Raw genomic sequence first — 16,266 nt, 5'->3', positions numbered from 1 at the left:
AATTTTACAAAATATCGGGTTTGGTTGTGGCTTTTTAATACGTACGTATAATTTTTTTTTTTTATCATATCCATCCTCTTCAGACCGTGATATTAACTACTGAGTGAATCACAGGCTTTGTTGAGATTTCATCACTTTTGCCACTAGTGTTCTTTTATGTTCCAGGATCCAGTCCAGAATCCCATATTGCATTTACTTGTCATTTTTCCTTAGAGTCCTCGAAGTTTGTAAAGGTTCCTGAATGGCCTTTTTTTTTTTTTTTTTTTTTTTGGTGGGAGGGAGTCTTTAATACCTCAACGCTTTTGATAAGTAATTGTTGGATATTTTGCATTTTCCCTCAATATGGATTTGTCTGATACTTTCTCATGATTAGATGGAGGGTACTGTATTTGGAGGAAGGTAATATGCCCTCTGCATGTCAGATGATACATAGTGTCAGTGGGTCTTATTACTGGGATGGCTAGGTAATGTTTGCCAGGTTTCTCAACTGTACTGTTAAAATGTATCACTTGGGGTTTTTTTTTTTTTTTTTTTTTTTGTATTTGAAATTGAACTCAGGGCCTTGCACTTAGCAGGCAGGTGCTGTACCACTGAGCTACATCTGTGGCCCCTTATTTTGTAAATAAGTTGTTTGGAGGAGATACTTTCTTTGAGTACTTGCAAATACCCAGTTTCTTCTTAAACTTTTGCTGATTTTAGCATTCATTGGTAGGTAATAACTGCAGAAACTTTTACTGTTTTCTAGTAATAATTTTTTCTTTCATTCCTTCTATATTTATTAATATTCTTCGGTATAAGTTCTTTTCTTTCTTCATGTATTTATAATAGTACATACTTGGAATATTTATTTCATTTTTGTCCTGTCACTGTCATTCAAATTGTTATAGCTTTGACTATTGTGAACTATTACAGGTTGGTCCTATTCTTTTTTGGTGCTTTCTTTTTTGGCACCAAGAGATGTTCCAGGATCATCTTGTACCTTCCAGTTCCAGCTGTGGAATTAACCATTTCTTCAAGAAGCCTATTAGTATACTATCATATTAGTTAACCAGCTAATTTATGTTATACAACAAATAATATAACTTTGTTTTATCTTTGTACATGTTTTATTCATTTTCATATGTCTGCCATGTGATACATATGTGTGCATGCATATTCATGTGGAGAGTGGGATCTGTAGGATTTTAGGTGTAGGTATTCTAGGTGGTATTCTGTTTTCTCTCTCTTTCTCTTTTTTGAGACAGGGTCTCACTACATATTTCAGACTTCACATGGAACTCACTTAAGTAGCCCAGGCTGATCTTAAATTCACAGTGATCCTCATACCTCAGCCTCCCCACACCCAGCCCTTACATGATATTCTTTATTTTTTCTTAAGCCTTCCTACTTCAGTATCTTTGCTTTTACATTTGATTACATTTATGAAAGACATTTGCTGATTAATCATGCACCTATGATGTGCTGTGCACTGTGGCAGCTACTCAGGTGTCTGAAGGGAAGGGATTGTATTACACTGAACTTTTTATGTATCTCTGTCTTTGCCATGCCTTAGCACACAGTGCTTTCTTCATAGTAAGCTTCAGTAAATATGGTTGGAATTACATTATGATTACTAGTTTCAGCTAACTTAACCTGCTTTTGTTTTTTTGCTACTCTCCTCTTACATATGCTCATTTTTCTTCTGTACATTGCAACTTACTAGCTACCTTGGTAAGTAAACACTTTGAGTTTTGCTTTTGTTGTCCTCTTATTTCTCCTTGGACTTTCTTTTGCCCTTTGTCGAGTTAGCATTAGTATTTTAGCTCATATGTTAACTATGCATCTCTTTTTGTATTTCCACATACCTTATTAAAACGGTATCGTAGGGCCAGGGATTTAGCTCAGTGGTTCTGCCTGCCTTGCAAGATCAAGGTCCTGAGTTCGATCCCTGGTAAAAAAAAAAAAAAAAAGAAAGAAAAGAAAAAACCACCACCAACAAAACCAGTATTGTAAAGCTTAGAGATTTTTTTCATCAAGAGATCTTGAGTAGTTTTTATTTCTGTACATAAATACTCAAATGGTAGTTGGATTTTCAGTTTTCTATGTACCAGGAACTATTCTGAGGGCTTTTTATCATTGTCTTAAGCCATGCAGCAATCTTAATTAAGTGTCTGCTAATACTTAATACTCTATTAATACTTATTAATAGTATCTACTTTATTTATTTTTGGGAATTGAACTCAGGATCTTGCACTTGCCAAGGAGGCATGATGCCCCTGGACTAAGTCCCTGGTCCAGTTGTTTATATTAAAAAGAAGGAAATTGAAGCTTTAAGAAATTAAGTAAGGGCAGAATTTCTTAGCTGGAGACTGGTAGAGTGAAGATTTAGAACTAGAGTTAGTTGATTTGGAGATTTCTTTTGTAAAAACTGCATGAAAATTAATTGAATTCAATTTGCCAAGATAAACTTTTAACTAGCTCTCAGTATGAGAAGTGACTGTTAAGAGTATACTTTTAGGTAAGAGCCCATTTAAAAAAATACTTCAGTGGAGGAAATACATTGTAATTTTTGACTCATTAATCAAAGCATCAGTCTAAGCAATTTGTAGTGATTTATGTAAGCTATGCTTTCTTTCTTTTCTGTCTTTACTTCTGAGCACTATAGATTCCTTGTCAAGATTTGGAATGAGAGATTTTGATAACCTTGTTTGGCAATGGGAGAATATGGTGGCTAGGGAGTAGAAATGGCTAAACATTTAATAAGAAAGCCCACCAGGGATTTACTGGTCTTTCCTTCCTTTATTTGTAGTGCTAGGAATAGAACCCAGTACTTGAGCATGCTAGCAAAGCTCTCTACCCTTGAGCTACATTCCCACTACAGTTCATGTGTCTTTATTAGTGGTTTTGAACCTAAGTCTTTGTAAATGCTAGACAGGTGACATAAATGATTACTGTAAAAAAAAGAACCAATCTAAAGAGTACTTATCTAATGCAAAAGGAACGACTTTATTCTCATTAATTCTTCTTTTAGGGCACATGACAGATTGTTGAATAGTCTTCCCCAACAGAAGCAAAACATCTGGGATTGTGCGTGTGATTTTACAATTTTGCCAATTCTAGTCTTCTTAAATACTGTACAGGAATTGTACACATACTGTACTTAAAACTAAGTCTCTTGTCTATGTTCAGCTTATGGACTATGAATTAGGTATCTGTGATCTAGAGCATGTCCTAATTTTTTCAGCTAATTTATAGTTTTTCACTCATTAGCTTGAGAAGATTTACTATTTACTGTCTTTTCTTGTGAAGCACTGTGCTAGGCTTTAGCAGTACTAAGCAGCTTACTTAGCACAGGGCCCCTAAGGGAGTTCATAGTCTTTATTGGATGAAGAAGATACATGTAAACTAATTATGCTGCTATATGAAAAGCTCTTTAATAGAGTAATGTGGAGTGCTCTCCTACAAATGGTTGACTGGGTACATCTACTGTGTGTAAGTCATAAACAGTAAGTCCGTTATATAGGTGATAACACTAAAAAGTGTTAACTGGAGAGTACAATTAGTTAGGGTTTATGGGGAATATGATGAGATTCTAAAGTGAATGATAACAGGAATAAGTGCTATATCGAGAGGTTGAATTGGATCTTAAAAATTAGGATTAAAGAAAAAAATACAGACATTTTCTCTAGGTTTCATGCTGACAATATAAACTGCCACCTCCACCCTAGATGCCAAGGAAAATTCAGTACTTGTAGCCCTCTGGGCCAATGCTTGGCTAACTCTACATGTGGGTATTTCCTGGCTTTTTGTGTTCTACCTTCTTTTTTATTTTTTGGTGTTTTGAGACAGGTTCTCACTATGTAGTTGAGACTGACCTGGAACTCACTATGTAGCCCAGGCTGGTCTTGAACTCACAGCAATCCTCCTGCCTCAGCCTCCCGAGTACCTTCTTTTTTAAATTGCAGTATTCTGTGAGCTGAGGGTGACAGGCAGGCTAACATGCTTTGCTAATTTGGTCAAAATTGTAAAGACATCCATTTTCCCACTTTCATGGGCTTTTCTTGATTTGTGGGTAAGTCTTGTTTGTGGTGGGTGAACAAATCCAAAAATGCAGAGAGTCGGGGTGTATTCATGCCTGACCAAGCCTAGCAGGTAAAACTATGAGAGTGAGAAGAAGGGCAGTTATTAGAAAGCTGTTGAGAGAATTAAAGAAGAGGAAGATATAGGGGGATACACTTGGTTAGGGGAGTTCCTAGTAGAGTTGAATCAGAATATATATAGATCCTGTGAATATGTGAATGCCCAACTGAAGAGCTTGGTCAAAGTTTTTGAGAATAGTATGTAAAGTTTGAGTATGTTCCTCATTAACTTGTCCAACCTCAGTTTCCAGTAAGTGTAAGACCATCAGACAGTGCCAGAATCAGTGTACTGATACAGAATTTTTAAAATTAATTTTATTGGTACATTTAAAGTATTTAATATATTAACATTTAATGGGCTGGGAATTTAGCTTAGTGACTCTGAGCCTCTCTCGAGAGTACAAGGTCCTGAGTTCAATTTCCTGTATATGTATATATGTGTGTGTATGTGTGTGTGTGTATTTTAACATTCATCATTGAAAATTTGCACCTTTACATAATCCATCTTCTTATTTTTTCCCTTCAACCCCTCCAACCCCCTCCCTATCTAGAAAGACTGTTTCCATCTTGGTAGTGGCTAGTACAAGTCATGGTCTGAAATTGCTTAGAAGTAGTGATACAGTTTCAACTGGACCATAATACATGGTTTAGTTACAAAGAATGGTGGAGAGGGGTAAAACAGGAATAGATACATATTGATATTGCTTTTAGAAATGGAGGATTCTGGCAAAGATTATGTCTGGTACTTTCTGCTTTAGGCAAACCTTTGATATTTCCTCAGGGATTACTATGTTGTATTCTTTTTTTATTCCTTCAACAAGTTTTAATATATTAGATGCCTAGAACTTTCTATGTTCGTTTTTTATTTTATAAAATTAAAAATATTTTGAACACTTCAAATAGAGACAAAAAGAAACTAGAAATCATGAAGTTTACTAAGCAGATTTGTATTTGGTAGTAGTATCACCAGACAGTGTCTGAAGAGGTCTCCTTCAAAGAGGAGACGGTGACCTCAACTCGCCCCATCTGTGGTATATGTTTGCTGAGTTATATCACAGAAGAGAATTGTGTGTATATGTTGGTGAAAGGCATAGAAAGATTTATTAGGCAGAAAGAAGGATACACTGCAAAGGGAAAGCAGATGCTCATAGAGTGAGGTGCTATATGGCCTAATGCTGGAAATATTTATGTGTCCTTGGGGGTGTCCTCAAAACATCTGGGATATGTGTTCCTAGGGTCTGTCAGTTTACTTACTTAGTGGGCTAGATCAAAATGCAAACTATTCATGCAAGTTTGAAGTTTTGTTTTGTTTTTGGTTCCGGGGATTGAACTTGGGACCTTGCACTTCCGAGGCAGGTGCTGACACCACTAGGCTAAACCCTGGCCCTGTTTGAAGTTTAAAATCGTGCTAACCTATATAGTTCTGGTTCCTTGAGGGTGACTTCTTTGGGATTGTGAATCTCTAATATGAGGGAAAACAGGCTCACTTTACAAGTGAAAAGCATAGGCCTAATTTACAGGCTTATTATCTAAGACCCTAGAAATTTTTGGAATAAGTTTCCCAGACAGGGAAATAAAGCATTGTAACTTTGGGTCCTGAAGCTTCAGTTTCTTAAAAATTCAATTTTAAAATTATGATTTTCCTTGTTTCTTTTCTATCTATCTTTGTTTGTATCCTTCTAGTTCCCCTCCTCCCTCACCCCCCTTTAAGGGATGCTGAGGGGCATAAGGTCCAAAGATTCTTGTTGAGGCTGCTTCAAGCTATATGAGCTGCTGATTCTTCCTAGCTAAGGATTGAAAGTCTAGTCCTGATTTACATGAGACATAAGAGGATTGGGTTTTGTTATGTGAAAAAATACAGAAGTATTATCCTTAAATATTCTAGAAAAGTAGGCAAGGTCATTAGCAAATCATTGAAACTTAAGAGTTGTCAGGAATATATACGTAATATTTTGCTTTGATAGTAGCATACGCAAGCATCAGCTTGACTTGGTGCTGGAGAATTCTGAAGATACAGCCTTTATAAGCATGTTAAACAATCAGGAGTAAAAAATTAAATGTAGAGTTATGGTGAATAGTGGCTTTATGGTGAATAGAGTCCCTTAACAGATCTACGTAGGGTAGCACCACTGACAAGAGTCAAACGATAGCTTTAGACCTCCTATAAATTCAGGAAACGGTGCTGATGACTATAAATACATTTATCCATTATAAAAGTACATCTCACATATACGTTAACAAAATACTTGTTTAGTCAAAGCTAGTAGATGTAGATGTACTTTGAAATATAAAATGAAAGTGGAAGACAGCTACGTCTTATTAATGAGGTTTAGCATTAACATTGGAAATTAGTGTCATAGCTTATGTTTTACAGGTGGTGGCTATCAGCTTGAAATACTTAAGTTGTTTAAATGTACTCCTGCAGAGTGATAGCAGAGAACAATTAACATTTTATAATAGCAAAAACAAATCTAGTACCCTGAACCAAGAAACTTTTATGGGGTCCAGGCCCTCACATTTTGCTTCCTGGTGACCCACTGGCATGAGATGAGGTCTAGGTATTGGGATGTGGGTACCCCAACTTAGAGGCCCAGGTCTGCCATTTTGCTTCTCAGCCCTGCTGCTGGCATTGTGAAGATTAGGGGTAGACTTAGTGTTGGGCTGATGGGACCCAAATACTTTGAGTCCTTTCTGTGAATCTGGCTGCATATATTTAAAGAAAAACCAAATATATAGATGAAAAGAGACCTAGAAGAGGTATTGTTGAAGCTTTGAGAAATGTTTTTGCAACTGAAAGAACAATCTATTACCTTTTATCATGTACAACACTTTAAAATAACAGTTACTGTTAACTATACCAGGACCATTGGGCTCAAACTTGAGGCAATCCTCCTGCCTTTGCTTCCTAAATGCTGGGATTACAGGCATGCTCCACCATGCCTGACTGTGTTAATAGTTTTATCTTACTGATCAATTTATTTTTTTATTTTTTTGGTACCAGGAATCAAACTCAAGACCTTGTGCTTGAGAGGCAGGCAGCAGAACCACTGAGCTAAATCCCTGCCCCCACCTTGTTTTTTTTTTTTGTTTTTTTTTTTGTGGAACTGGTGACTTAGCACTTGCCAGGCATGCGGTGGCACTACTGAGCTAAATCTCTGGTGCCACCCCCTCCTCCAATTTAATTTGTTGCTGAAGATTTATTTAGGTCATGTGAATAAAAGGCATCTGGTCTAATTACTCGAATGCTCAATTATCTGTTTATCATTTTAAACAACTTTTATGGGGGGATTTTATCAGATAGATAAATAATGTTTTTAAAAGTAACAGACAACCATATGTATATTAACTAAGATCATACGTATATAACCTTTATATTACCAAACTTTATGGATTTTATTTGCAAGTTGAGTCCAAAAGTTCCATAGTGGTGGCTGGATTTTAAAAAGTCCTCTGTTGAATTTTTTTTCTTAATTGCGGGTGGGTTTCTTAGCCCTAGAATATCTGCATAATTGTTTTTGTTTGTTTTGGTAAAAAACCCAAACATTGAGCCAGCAGTCTATGGGCAATAAATAAATATTTCTAAAAAGGAAAAAAATAAGAGCTTATTAAAAAATGTAAATGGGGCAGCGGCAGACACTTTAGCCAATTACTACAAACACCACTTAGAAAGAAGACAGACCAAAAGAAAAGTGTAACACCTAAAACAATTACATTAAGTTAGAGTGCACTTTTAGATGCATTGGTCATTTGGAATATAATAGTTCCTTTTCTTTCTTATAGTTTAAATTATAAATAGACTTGTCAGAATCCTTCCTGAGCTGTACCAATTTATAAATTATAACAGATTTTTTGTAATACTCTTCTTAGTCTAACATCATAGAGTTAAAGTGATAAAGATTCAGAAGGGGGAAAGAAAAGAGTTAGGCAGGTAGGATTTTTGGTCATTTTTTTTCTCCTTGTTACAAAACAAATAAAATTTGAGGCCATGTCTTTATACTCTTTAGATAGGCTGAATTAGAAAAATCAAAAAAAAAAAAATCCTTTTAGCCGGGCGTGGTGGTGCATGCCTGTAATCCGAGTGCTGGGGCAGGAGGATCACTATGAGTTTGAGACCAGCCTGGGCTACACAGTGCGTTCCAGGTTAGTCTCAACTACATAGTGAGACCCTGTCTCAAAAAAATCCTGTTTTGAAATGGCCCCAAGTTTGTAAAATATACCCTATGGTGGTATTATGGGGCTAGACACTGAATGATGCATGATTTCATAAAATGTGTATATTTCCAAGGTCTCCCTTGTATATTTCTGAAAAGATACAGAAAAAAGAAAAGACAGGATTCTTTTAGGTCTTCTGCCCAGGATCAGATAGCTTTGCCTATCCCAACTTTCTGGGGTATGTTAACACTGATTAGAACTAATTTTCCGTGGGACAGGCAGTAGGCCCGTCCCAGGTTTCCTGGGATTGAGCAATTTAGCTCAACCTTGGGATCTGGCAGCAGTGGTCAGTTCTAGTTTTCTGGGGGTTAGGCGATGGACTCATCCCAATTGATCCGTAGATGGACAACCAGTACTACCCCAGTTTCTGTCATGACTGCCGTCTGGATATCCCTGCTCTGTTTCCAAGCATTTCTGGGTCTTCTAAAAGTATGCAAACTTGCTTGTGTCTTTAATAAATGAGAAAGGAAGAAAAAAAAGTCATGTATCAGGGTAAGGTTATTCTTAGAAAGACACCTCCAGTGGGCCGGGGATTTAGCTCGGTGGCACCACGCCTTCCTTGCAAGTTCAAGGTCATGAGTTCAACCCCCAGTACCAAAAGAAAAAAAAAAAGTCACCTCCAAGATCTTTAGGGAGTTGTAAATTACATGGAAAGTCTGCATGGTTAAACAAAGAACTGTGGAGGTGCCTCTTTTTACAAAGTAGCTACCAATATAAACTTTTTAAAGAATAGATAAACACAAGGCTGAGATAATTGCAAGAAAATAAAAAAAACAGAAAACAAAATGACATGAGAGCATAGAGAGGCCTGTGGACAGGGGCACAGAAAAGGGCACTAGAGCCCAGGGGATCCGGCAGGCACACTGCATGTACAGCACTGGAGCTTATTGTGTGGTCAAACTGCGTCCTCACTGCGTCCACTGTGCTGTGACATCACTGCCAGAACGTTCTCAGTTTCCCTTCATCTTCTCTGTGATGGTGCTGTTCCCTGTGCCAAGCCTTTTCATCTTTCAGGTCACTGAATGCATCCCTGGAGCGTGGCCTTGTATTTTCTTTAGGTCTAAGCAGGATCTCACCTCAGCAGAGCTTGGTTGGGGAAGTTTGGGCCCTTGTATAGGGTGGTACAGTAAGCTGGGTAGGAGTGGCTACTGGGTGGATACCCAGCTGCTCTTGAGGGGAAGACACAGATGTGATTCACTTCCTATTCTCCACAGCTCCAGCAATAGACAAAACAGCCACCACCTGGGAAAGTGCTCTTCTCCCCGCAATCACTGTCTGTGTTGGTGGAAACTTCTTTGGCACATGTATTATGTACTTGTTATCGCGTAGCTCCTTCTAAAAGTGGTTCGCCAATCAAATGTTGCCAGGTTTTGGGTTGCTTACTTCTTCTAGAGTTGGATTCTAGGTCTTGTCTCAAACAAAAAATTGAAATGAGCAAAAAGCAGTGGTAAAGTTTATTTGAAAAAGTGAAAATGAAAGTGAGAAACTGGCTCTGTAGAGCAAGCTTGGGCCAAGACAAAAGAACACCCTGAAGAAAGGGCAGGCTGTCATGAGGAAAGCCATGGCAGTCAGTTCTTCTTGGCATCTGTGTCCTTTTACACTGTCCAAATCTTGAGGAAACCCCTGAGAACTTCTAAATACAGGTCCTGGGATCCCATGCCTCATTCTGACATCAGTTCTAGGCCATCCTTTTGAAAACTTGTGCTAGCCAGGCATGGTGATGCATGTCTGTAATCCTAGCACTCAGGAGGCTGAGGCAGGAGGATTAATGTGAGTTCGAGACCAGCTAGGCTACATAGTGAGTCCCAGGTCGGTCTCAACTACATAGTGAGACCCTGTCTCAAAAAAACAAAACAAAGCAAGAAAAACCTGTTCTAGTTCTTTCTAGAAGTCCACATGCAGAGCTTTGGGGACAAGGCTGCACGTGTATTTTGGGATCTTGTGATTAGTAGGTCATACCTACTTCCCTAGCCAGCTTTGCCACACACCCTAATCTCCTATGTTATGTCTGCTTGGTTATTCATTCTAGCACCCCTTCAGGAGCACAAAGTTAAATGGTTTTAGTTTTTTCCTCTATAAGGGTCAGAAACAAATGGGGGCCTTAGAATGGAAGAGGATGAAGGACAGTGGAGAAGGTGAAAGAGCTTTATGGAAGAGAAGGAAAAAAAAAACTGGGCTCCTAGTAGTTTAAGACTCTTAGGAGATCCAGGCAGGTATCAAAAGACAGTGTTAGCTGTCACCCAGTTGCCTCTTTAATTTGCATGATATGGTAGATTCCTATAGTCATCCTAAAAAGCTATGACTATTTAGGCAGTCCAAGCTAATCTTTTGTTTAGACAGTGAAAGAAAGAAAAGGGGGAGAGATTATAAAGATTAAAAAGATCAGTTTGGAGGATTTCCTTTGACCCCACAATGTACATGTTTGGAGATTTCTCCCTCAGGTATCATCCTGAAGTTAGTTTCCTCATACTGTGTGCAGAAGATTTGCTCCAGACATTGGATGGGCAGTCAGTGTGTCTTCCTGGAACAGCAAGTTTTTAAATTCTGTCTGACCCAGGAATAGGTTAGGTTGACCTAAAGGAATTTGTGATGAAACCCCTGTATGTCTTGGGGCAAACCCCGTAATACCTCTTTCCTCCAACTCATCGTAAGCACGTTTATGTGTAAGTAGGCATTTTTTTAGGTAATTACTTTGTATATGTAAGCACTCACTTTTGGAAGCCTTTGACCGCTGAAGAGGGAAACTGAATTGCACAGAGAGAAAGCCATATAGAGGGCAGAGTGTTAAAAGGAAAGTGAAACATTCAGATTAACTTATCAAAATCAGTGCCTCTAGTTACCTCCTACCTGGCTTACCAAAGGATACCAGCAGGGGTCTAAGGAAGTTCCTCAAAAGAAGATGAAGATCTTAATTTATCCAATCCACAGGGTAGGTTATAGGTTCACTGACTTATATATCTTTTTAGAGAAAACAATTGCAGGTTGTGTCAGTGAGAGGCACAGAAAAATTTATTAGGCAGAAAGAGAAGTATACACTTACAAGGGAGTGTAGGTACTCATAGAGTGAGGTACTTTATGGTGGGGCTGGAATGTATGTTATAGTGTCCATCAGGTTTTTATTTAGTGGGCTAGGTCAGAATGCAAACTACTCATATATGTTTGAAATTGAGAAATGTGCTTACTTCCATAGTTCTGGTTACTTAGGATGGCAGTCTTTGGGATTTGTGAATCTGTAGTATGGCAAGGATAGGGCTGGTGTGTATATGTGTGTGGACACAGGCTCACTTTACAAGTAAAAAGCACAGGCCTAGTTTACAGGCTTATTATATCTCTAAGACCCTTACGAGTTTTGAGAGTAAATTTCCTCAAAGGAAAAAGAAAGCGTTGTAACCTTATGTAACTTTGTGTCCTAAAGCTGCTGTTTTCTTAACACGTTCATGATGTGGCCATAATTCATGTGTCTGACTACCAGGTGGCTCTGAACCAATGGGACAGTCATACATACACAACTAGTGATTTAAGCTAGTGATTCAAGCTGGAGGAAATGTGCTAAGATTATAATTTTAAAATTACAATTTTCTTTCTTTTCTACCCCCTTTCTTCTCTCTTACCCCAGTTATTACTTTACTAGAGGCATTTTCTGCTTATGCCTAAGAAAAGCTAGGAAGAAGGAAGTTGGCAGTAATTCTGAAATTATGCTATGTACTGGATGGGGTAGAACAAATTAGTGCATACATTGGTTTTTGGAAATGAACCATGACACAGTGGGAGAAGAAAGATATAGGTAGGTATGTAGTGATTGATTGAATTGGAGATACAAGATTAGCTCATATTACAACAAAAAGTCAATTAGAATGTTTTTAAAATGCTGATGCCCAGTTTGCAAATTTGGCGATTTTTCCTTAGCCACTTTAGTTGGATTACAAGTCTGCATTTAAATACATTTGGAGTCCTGTGAAGTTGCTTTTGGGGATTTTTCAAGGACAAGCAACATGCAGTTTGACCTGAGCCATTTTCTCCTGGTTAACCTGGATCATTGTAGTCTCTGTTCTGAACTTCTTTTCTTGAGTTTGTTGGCAATAGAGATCATCCAAATTGTGAGGCTTGAAGTAAACTCTGTAGGGTATGTATGTATGTATCTCTGTGGGTGTTTTTATTTTGTAAATGTGCTTTTGATTTTTTTCCAACAGATTTGTGATTACTATATGAAAAACATTCTGTTTTATGTTCTACATTGATGAGAAATCCATGATGATAAAGAAGTACATTAGAGTGCAACCTAACCTAACCTATACCTATCAGAAAGGTCTTTCCAGAATAACTGCTGTTTAAACTAAGAGAATATTCTAAGCTGAGTAAGTTTCATTTAGCTGAAAGGGAAGAGTAAAGTTGGGGTTAGTAATATCTATAGATGTAGCCGTTTAGGGAAAGCTTAGAAAGTGCGAGAGAACATTTAAAAGGGATAAATGTAGATAATGAGGCAGAGTTCAGATTTTGGATTTTTCTAAAGTTTAATGAGAAGTTATTGAAAGGTTTAATGAGGGGATAGTATCAAGTTTGCATTGTGAAGACATAACTGCCTACAGGGTGGAGAATGATGGAAGGGTACGCCAGTTAGAACAAAGCTGTTGTATTAATCTTCCTAAGGCTGGTGTCCTGGACTGAAATAGTGAACACAAATATAAAGTAGGTAAATCTCAGGAAAGATTTATGAGATTTTTCTGATAGATTTGTTTCAGATGGCAAGGAAGAAGGACTAGGAAAGGTTGTCTCAGGTGTGGTTGGAGCAGTAGTGTAAAGTGTGTCTAAAATGAGAAGGGAGAACTGGAAGATCACAATGGACATAAAGATTGAGCTTAGTTTTAACCATGTTAAGTTGGAAAGATATCTGGAGATGTATAATTGATGGTTGGAAATCTGTTTGGAACTCAGGAGAAAGATATGGGTTGGAGATCTATGTACTTCTATGTACATTGTGATCCTATAATTTGTAATATATGCTTCCTCTTTCTTCTTCCCCTCTTTGGGGGGCGGTGTGGATTGAAACCAGGGCCTTTGCATTGAACTACATCCCCTTTCAGACAAGGTCTCTCTAAGTTGCTCAGGCTGAGCTCAAACTTGTGATCCCTCCCATCTCAGCCTCCCAGTGCTGGGATTACAGATGTGTACTACCATACCTGTCTATATTTGCTTTAGATAGTTACTTCTTAAAGCCATTACCAGCATTATTTTAAATGTTTGTAAAATGTACATTCATTTCTATCATTTCTGACACTCTTTATTTCATTTTGTAGATCCAAGTTTCCATTTGGTTTCCTATTTACACTCGAACCTCCTTATAAAATTATCAGCCAGCTGGTACTACAGGAAATTAAATCTTTGAGCTTTGTGTGCATGTGTGTATGTGTGTGTAAGTCCTTAATTTGCTTTCATTTTTGAGAGATATTTTTAACTCTTATGTAATTCATACTTTTTTTTTTTCCTTGGAGTATTTTAAGATGTCAGTCCTTATTGTCTGGCTTGCACAGTTTTGGAGAAGTCTATTGCAATTTTCATCTTTATTCCTCTATATAAGATTTTTGTTGTTTCTAGCTGCCTTTGAGATGTTTTCTTCATCTTGTTTTTTTAATATTTTATCTATAATGAATGTAGGAGTTCAGTTATTTATTTGTGGGGGGCAGGTGGTGCTGTGGGTCAAACTCCAGGTCTCACATGTGGAAGGCAAGCACTGTATCAATGAACAATACATCTAGCCTTTGGGTTTTCTTTTTAACTTACTCTGCTTGGTGCTTGGTGTTCTTTGAAGATCTTGCATATGTGGATTGATATCTTACATATTTTTGAAAAATTATTGGCTGTTAATTTCTTTGGATTTTCATTCTGTCTCATTGTCTTTGTTTTCTCCTCAAATATAAATTACATGTATTGTCCTATCGTTCCTGGATGATTTTTTTTTAAGTTTTCATATGCACATGTATGCAGCATGTGTTGATCTGTTCGGAAATCTTTTGTTGATGTGTTTTCAAGTTCTACAAGCCTTTCTCAGTCTTGTCCAGTTTATTAATGAGCCTATATAAGGAATTCCTTATTTTTTAAAAATTTACCTTTATTGATGTTGGAGGCAGTGTTAAGAATGGAACCCAGGGGGGCCAGGGATTTAGCTTAGCGGTTCTGCCCCTTGCCTTCCAAGTGCGCAAGGTTCCAAATTTGATCCCAGGTACCAAAAAGAATTGAACCCAGGATTTTGTATGTGGTAGGCAAGCGCTGGTCTACTAAGCTACACCCCTACCTGGGAATTACTAATCTTTGCTTGTATTGTATTTGTTTCTTTCTTACAGTTTTCACATTTCTGCTGAAATTCCCTTTCTTTTTGTATAAGTTAACCATTTTATTTTTCTGGTAGATCCCTTGACATGTTAATCGTATTAAACTTTGTGTGTGATGGTTCTATAACGTCTAAGCTGTCTCTTGCTTGGGTTGTTGATTATCTCCAGATAGTGGAATTTCCTTGCTTTTTCTGTGTCTTATACTTTTCTTTATTTTCCAGTATTAGGGTACAAAACGTTTTGTGGGTGCTAGGCAAGCACTCTACCACTGAGCTATATCTCCAGCCCTGTGTTATACTTTTTGACCAGGTAACAGATAATGTGTAGAAAAATGATAAAGATCAAAGTAAGGGCCTGGGATTTAGCTCAGTGGTTCTGCCGCCTGCTTTGCAAGCACAAGGTCCTGAGTGGATCTCTGATAACCCCCCCAATATTGAAGTAAATAAATAGCATTTGTACTTGCAAAAGGACAAGCATCTTTTTTCTCAGTCCATTCATGTGGAGAGTTGAGTCTGTCAGTACTTGAGCTAAATTTGGTGATGTCTTTGTCTTTCATATACTACAGACTTTGCATTTCCCTAGTAGTAGTAGGTTCCTGTTATTTTGTGCTTGGCTTGAAGCTTGGGTGCTGTAGAATTTTTTAATTTTTCCATCTCTTTAGATTTAATTGAGTCTTTCTACCTTGTTACAGGTGGGAGTGTCTCTCAGTGCTTTTGCCTTACTGTCAGTAGTCTGCTGTTGTTACCCAGAGCTAGGTTTTTGGTAGGAGCAAGGTTGTTCTGTTGTTCCAGCCTCAATCTTATATAGGCCCCTGAACTTGGGGGTTAGTTGTTTTTTTTCCACCCAGTATTTCTTTCCCTTAGCCCAAACTAGCCTTGTGTCTGTAGTTGCTGTTAAGCGAGTTTCCTGTCCGATGCCAGTTTGTAATAGACTTGTACATGATGTAAGTATAGGACCCTGGGCCGAACTCTTGTTTTGTAGACCTCTGTCACGGCTGAAAAGATTTTAGTTTTGCCATTTCTCTCACACCAGTAGCTCTTAGGGTTTCCTAACCTTCCCTAGAGGCAGAAGTGTTATGTTTCCATTCTTCCCCCAGAAGTAATGAATTTTTGCAAGAGTCTTATGGTTGAGGGATTTTGCTACCTCTTCCTCAAATTTATGTTGTTTTGTTTTGTTTTTCCTTTGTTAAAAAATTTGGAAGATTGGTGGACTTTGTAGCTTCCTCACCCCCAGGCTCCTGCTGACAATCTCCTTTTCCTACTCTACCACTAGGGGAGACTTTTTTTTTGGTCACCTTATCCCAGTCTTTCTCATGACCACATGGTGAAGGCTTAATGGAGAAAAGTTTAGTAGAACTTCCCTTGTTCCTGGAGCCCTTGCTAAATTGATTGACTACCCATGCTTGACCTTTAAAATTTTATCTAATTTGTTACTGCTCACTAAATGGTGGCCAGTTTTCTATGCTCTGCCAAATGTAAGATAGCTCGAGTGTCCACTTTCTCCTTGAATAGCCTTTTCCCTCTTAGGAATGTAGTTTGCTTGGCTGCCCTGCAACCTGAGCTCTCTAGTGTGCTCAAAAATAGGCACTCTTTTTTTTTTTTTTTTTTTTT

At 37.9% G+C, this 16,266-nt stretch overlaps 1 protein-coding gene across 5 annotated transcripts in view; it reads left to right on the top strand.

Annotated features, from left to right (window-relative positions):
- Foxj3 (forkhead box J3) overlaps nt 1–16,266 on the top strand; it is a 111,480-nt gene that overhangs the window by 36,602 nt on the left and 58,612 nt on the right. The window lies entirely within an intron of this gene.

The sequence above is a fragment of the Fukomys damarensis genome, unplaced genomic scaffold (assembly GCF_012274545.1).
Source record: "Fukomys damarensis isolate Sample0158 unplaced genomic scaffold, DMR_v1.0_HiC HiC_scaffold_23, whole genome shotgun sequence".
Classification (NCBI taxonomy): domain Eukaryota; kingdom Metazoa; phylum Chordata; class Mammalia; order Rodentia; family Bathyergidae; genus Fukomys; species Fukomys damarensis.
This window is presented reverse-complemented; position numbering and strand designations above follow the sequence as displayed.